This window comes from Montipora capricornis, chromosome 10 (genome assembly GCF_036669925.1).
Source record: "Montipora capricornis isolate CH-2021 chromosome 10, ASM3666992v2, whole genome shotgun sequence".
NCBI lineage: Eukaryota > Metazoa > Cnidaria > Anthozoa > Scleractinia > Acroporidae > Montipora > Montipora capricornis.
This window is the reverse complement of record NC_090892.1, coordinates 27486599-27493072: the sequence shown is the minus strand read 5'-3', so window position 1 is coordinate 27493072 and position 6474 is coordinate 27486599. Positions and strand designations below refer to the sequence as shown.

Genomic DNA, 6474 nt, shown 5'->3' with positions numbered 1-6474 from the left:
TTCCAAAAAGAATGGATTACGGGGGGTAGCGAATTTCTCTTGTAGCATGCTTGGAAACAGGGCTTAGAAACAAGTTTTGGAACGTTCTTTATTGCTTCATAAGTAATGGTAATTGAACTGATTGGAGTGCAACTTGGTCCGAAGTATGATTTCACTAAATACCAAGCGAGCTTTCGCGCGAAAACATAAATTGACACGTGAAACGATCACTGTTGCTATGCTTAAATATAAAAACACGCCATTCGATGCCTGTTGGGAAGCTTAGTAACAAAAGGGCCTGGGAAACAGAAAACTCGCAACAAAGACTAAGACTAAGGACACTTTCCATTTGACGGAACTGACCGACCAGACCGGGTATTTGGAAGGACTAACTCTGCAATGCTTTCAAATTAACACACTCCGAGGATGATATATACTTCTCCAGAAGAATGCGAAGGATTATCAGGCAAATGTTCCTTCGAATTGTTCAATTTTCTTTGCAAACTGATGAGTCAGGCTGGCAAGTTCTGACAATTACTCTCTGATAGTGAGACATGGACATTCTATCGAAGTCAAGAAAAGAGCCCGCCCCAGGCTGAACAGCTTCTACATGCGCTGTTTGATCAGATCCACAAGGCTTAGATGGCTTGGACATGTATCAAGAATGAGAGACTCCAGAATCCACAAGCAAGTGCTCTATGGACAGCTAAAACAGAGCAAGCAACGAAGCAAGGAGCGCCCAAAATTCCGCTGTAAGCACCAGTGCAATTCCAGCTTGCATGAAATATCCATCGATATTGAGAATTGGGAAGTGCTGCCGAGAACCACAGTTACTGATGATCAGCTGTGTATGCCGGAGTCAAAGCATATGAAGATGCCCGCATTGAACATCATGATCAGTACTGAGTAACCTATAGACAAAAACGCAAGTTTTCTGCATTGATCGACCCTTTTTAATTACAGTTCGTATGCAAGTTCTGTCAAAAGCTATGCCGAGTACGCATAGAACTGATCCGTTACGAAGAACACGATGAGACATATACAGTGTGGGCCATAAGAACGCAGATTACGTCGAAAAGAACTGTAAATTATAAGAGAAACATAAACACGTTGGAATTTACCACAGAGGCTTTTAAACCTTTTTTAAACGAGTGACTCGAGATTATTTGCCACATGTGGCATTTAATATTGATACTGACGGTATCGTCAAACTCGATCCTGCTTTCTACGGGTTTGACAGTGCATACAGCATTCATTCTGGCGGCCAAGATCTCAACAACAGCTGTTCGAAAAAAATCTGCTTCGTCGAGTAACGAAGGTAAGATATACTCCTCTTAAGCGTCTCTTCCACAACGTGGCAGAGAAATGGAGTTGTTTCGGAAAAGTGGCTTTCCCTGACAAGCAAAAAGCAGAAAGCGGTAGTGGTGACTCTTTCGGAAGACCAACCTTTTATAGTAAATCGGGATTTGTTCCACCATTCCGCAAATTTAATAGATAAGGAGCCGTCAAGTTATTCAGATCACAGCGCAATAACAACATGGCTTTATATCAATACAACTGATCAAAATCCATTTGCACCAATTATTAACAATACATTATTGCATTTTCCAGAACAATTTATTTGGGAAAATGAATCCCCACAAAAATTCAGAGCCACATTACAAACAGGACATATACAGGGAATGATTTACGAGTTTCTAGATTACACCGAGCCATCTAAAAATGTTAATACCTGTCTTGATGCAGTGGAAGCTATTTTCACAACAACCGCAAAACGATGTCTACCACTGAAAAAGACGACGTAATAAAATATCTTTGAAAAAAATTGTTCGATGAGAATGTCGTCTCAAAAGGCACGAACTGTGAAAACTAGCCAATAAAAAAAACACCGAGATCCTTTCAATATTACATTAAGAGAAGAATACCATACCGTCTTAAAGCAGTGTACAGACCTCCTAAATCACAAAACAAGTGAACTTGTTAATTTCAAGATTTTAGAACTTGAAATCCCTCCCGTTATACAAGAAAATTGGATGTCTCATTTCCAATCACCCACTCAAATGAACCACTTTCAAGATTCGCATCAAGAAATGATTACCAACCAGTTATGAAATTTAGAACGAGAAACTATACAAACGCATGCCCTCGACTAGTTAATAGATGAAACTGAAATTTGTATCGCAGTTAAAAGGCTAAAAGGTAACAAATTCTCTTTTTCAGACAAAATCAAAAACGTAATGATTAAAAATCAACCGTAAGTGCGCACTGCGCACCGTTGGCTCACTTGGTTGAGCACTGGGCTGTCACGCGGGAGGTCGTGAGTTCAACTCCGGCCGGACCAACACTCTGGGTCTTTAAATAACTGAGGAGAACGTGCTACCTTTTTTGATTACATCTGAAAATGGTTACACTCTCTGGTCATCTCGGATAAGGCGATAAACCGTAGGCACAACCCTTCAATGTTCATAATCCTCTGGGACGTAAAAGAACCCACGCACTTGTCGCTAAGATTAGCACGTAGTTCCCGGTGTCGTGGTCTGTCTTCTGTTGTGTATCATGGTTGGGAGGGTAAAAAAGGGGCCGCAGTAATTGGCGCAAGCTGTTGTGGCGCTCTACCAGCTTGATAGGCAAAGTTAATTAATTAATTAATTCATTCATTAATTAATGCCAGTCTATCTTAAATTAAGACAGTTCTCAGGTCTGGTATTATGCCGTAAACATGGATGAATGGCATAATTACGCCAATTTTTAAAAGTGGTGTTGAGAGTGAACCCTCAACATCCGTGGAATCTGTATTTCCAGTGGTCTTGGAGAACTATTCTGTTCAATTCTCAGCCAAAGACGTCTTGGTCTCGTTAAGTCGCTCGATATTCTCCATAAATCTCAAATTGGTTTCCTAGCTAATAATCGAACAGCAGCAGATCACGTCCTAACTTTACGAACTTTAATAGACAAATACCTTAATGGTCATCAGACCTTGCTTTGTTGACTTTAGAAAAGCCTTCGACTGGATATGGCACGATGGACTTCTCTACAAATTATTACAATGTAATGTCGGAGGGAAATTTCTTAACTCATTAAAAAGCTTATACGCGAATTATACGTGCTCTGTCAGGCTAGGAAGTAAGGAAACGCGATCTTTTTAATGCACAAGAGGCGTGCGACAAGCTGCATCTTAAGCCTTCAGCTATTTAACCTGTGTCTGAATGACTTAGCTTTTTCATTTAACAATATCCTATCTGACCCACTTGTCTTACCAAATGGCATGAAACTCAACTCTCTTTTGTATGCAGAGGACTTAATTGTTTTATCACGATCTAAAGTAGGACTTCAATCAAAACTGCTTGAACACCTTATCCTCGAATTGCAACTCCAGGATGCTAAAAATAAATCCTGAGAAAACCAAGATAATGATTTTCCAAAAATGCTTTTACATTGGCAATGAAAAAAATCGACATTGTCGAAGACTACCCCTAACTTGGAACTTGCTTCTCATCCTCTGGAAAGTTTACTAGACCACTTGCGCCAAAAAGCCCTCCATGCCCTCTTAAGTTTGAGACGACACACTGATTTTAAAAGTCTGAAACCTTCACTTGCACTTAAGCAAAATTTTTGACTCCATGATCTCACCAATCAGTTTCAACTTACAGTAGTGAAGTCTGGGGTACCTTTGTTAAGTAAGATTTCAAATCCTGGGACAACTCTCCAATCGAAAAAGTCCATTTACAATTCTGAAAACGATATGTGGATGTAGAAAGCGTCAAATATGGCAAGTAGAGCCGAACTTGGTACATAACCCATGATCACAGATATCAATATAAAGATTCTCAATTACTTGAGCTATATACAACATAAAGATGACAAATCAATAGTAAAACAATCTCTACAAAATTAATGTGAATTGAGCTTTACACTAATGATCAAAATAGGTTTTACTCAATTTAATGAAGATATCTGATTATTTCAATGTATATTATGTTAATGACAATTCATTGAATGACAGCAAGATCAGTCAAGCAACTCGTAGATCACATGAAAAAAGAAATATGTATATGTCTCTTATTGGAACCAGACGTTTCAGCACTCACGTAAACTGAGCTTTTATCACTCAATCAAAAAGAATTACAGCCCTTCTGCTTACCTAGATTCAACACGACTGAAAAAATCCCGTTTAAGAAGTACTCTCAGTGTAAAACGCAGAATCAGTTGCCACAAGATACGCGTTGAAACAGGTAGGTATGACAAATCCCTGTCGATGAAAAAATATGTTCCCTCTGTGGTGGTAATAAAATTGAGGACGAAACCCATCTCTTACTAAATTAGAAGAGATATTCCTCGATAAGAGATACATTCCTTTTCAAAATTGAAACAAAATTTCATGATATACGAAAATTATCACATGGAAATTTGATGTACAGTGAGAACTAAATCATGCTTAAACTTCGACGCCTTTGCAATGCTGTATTGTTATAGTCATGCAAATAAAGCTCACTGTTGTTGTTGGTTGTTAGCCTAATATTCACAAAATTGCGTTTGACAGCTGACCAAACTGCAATTTTATAAGAACGAAATTTCAGTCTCGCGCTTGGGAAGAGTAGATGTTTGTCGAAGATTTTTTCCGAGAAATCAGAAGCCTTGGGAATTTTGTCTCACTCAATATACTGAAAAAGGCTTTTCTGTTTAACACAGTAACTTTACATACATAGGGGCTTTTCAGGGCCAATGAAACACAATCAACGAAATGAAGGAACAGAACAACAACAACTGTTAAGAATCCCAACTTGCCTGAGGCAAACCAGTTGACTATTTACAAGTGCAGCTGGGAAGTTGAACCAGGGACTACCAGGAACAAATTCAATGAGTGGTCAGAGCGGGTCTTGAACCTGGGATACCCGGATCTCAAGGCAAGAGCCTTAACTACTGGGCCACACTTTCAATTTAAATTGCAGCTATCTCCATTGATAGAAAACTGAGACTAACTCCACTGATAGAGAATACATGAAATGTCATACATTTAAGCATCAGATGTAGAAATGTAATGATTTTCAATGATCACGGTTGATCAGGAAGAAAGTGACGTAATTTGAGTTTTTACTCTTTCGTCCACAGCACATCATAGTAGAAAACAGTTCTGAAGCAATTTCATAATGAAACTCTAAAGAGAACAAAGACGAAACTGACGGAAACATGAACAAACTGTTATTATTTAACCCTTTCACCCCTAAACCGGCCGTACTTAGTATTTTACTCTGTCTTTATAACGCCAGACGATTTTACTCGTCAATGGGGAACCCCCAGGAGTCAATGGGTTAAAAGTCCGGTAAAATGTCTTAGGGAGTTGGAGGGAGTTGGAGTGTGGTGGGCTACAATCTTTCTTGACTGAGCCATTTTGACTTAAGGGATAGAACGAAACTTGCATAGTGGCATAGAAAAGTACAAGTGCTGAGAAATATATAATAGTTGATCATTGCACTTGTAATATTAATTTACTTTCGACAAGGTCGAAATCCACAGTAATGGAAGGCTGATTGTTGATGGAGGAAATCGACAACCTTCTGCAGGTCTGCCACCATACTTGGGCGGAGGAGCAGGCGGAATCATTCAGATAATTGCACCGAAAGCTTACCTTTCCGCCGGCAGTTTATCCTTAAAACATGGAACTGGTAGCAATACCAATTGCCAACCTCTGAATGACACCAATGCCTATGGATATTTTTATTTGCCAGGTAAGAAAATATACAATGGTCATAAATGTCTATAACTTTCAGATCCGCAGAAGGCCTGGCTTAATTAAGTTTCCCAAATCTCTAATAATTTAATACCGTGAATATGTGATTACCTTCCAAAGAAAATACACTCCAAGAACCATTTGTTGTTTTAGTAAATTTGGAACCCTGGCTAAGCATGCAGCTCGTACATTTCCTGAAAGAGGACATAACTGAACCACGACACAACGCCGGAAACCGCGAACCGAAACGCCGTGTATGACCCCACCATACATTGAATACTAACCGACAAAGGTTGGATTTTGAGATTAACTATTATTTTAGGCCTAAAACTACCCCTAATTATTAGGATTAAGATTAAAGACTCTCTGTCTACCGAGATGCTTTACTTAGGCCTTTGTTTATGTTTTCATTCGGTGTGAAGTAACGAGTGGGAAAGAAAAAAGGGACAAAAAGCTACAAAGGAATACTAGAAAAGCTGGCCAGTCGAATAAAAAAATAAATTTGCAATGAATAAAGCACCGCTGCCGCTCTTGGACTTATAACATGTTATCGGGTCAGTTTCGGATTGATTTTGTCACGTTACGCAGCTCGCGTCGCAAGAAATCTATACAAAAAAAAATTCAATAAAGTACATTTAATGCTGATCTCCGTTTTTGGTAAAAGTACTCGTTGGTCTTGCCTTTAACAAATCGAATATATTCTTTCTGGTAAATTTGTTCACTAAGGCTCTGCTGCAAACGTTGCCGTTAACAGTCACACAACAACT

At 39.0% G+C, this 6474-nt stretch overlaps 1 long non-coding RNA gene across 1 annotated transcript in view; it reads left to right on the top strand.

Moving 5' to 3' along the window:
* Positions 1-5700, top strand: part of LOC138021403 (uncharacterized) — a 36429-nt gene extending 30729 nt beyond the window's left edge. Inside the window, exon 4 of the long non-coding RNA XR_011126366.1 lies at positions 5480-5700. This is a non-coding gene — a long non-coding RNA (uncharacterized lncRNA). The remainder of the gene's footprint in view (positions 1-5479) is intronic.
* The last annotated feature ends 774 nt before the right edge of the window (positions 5701-6474 follow it).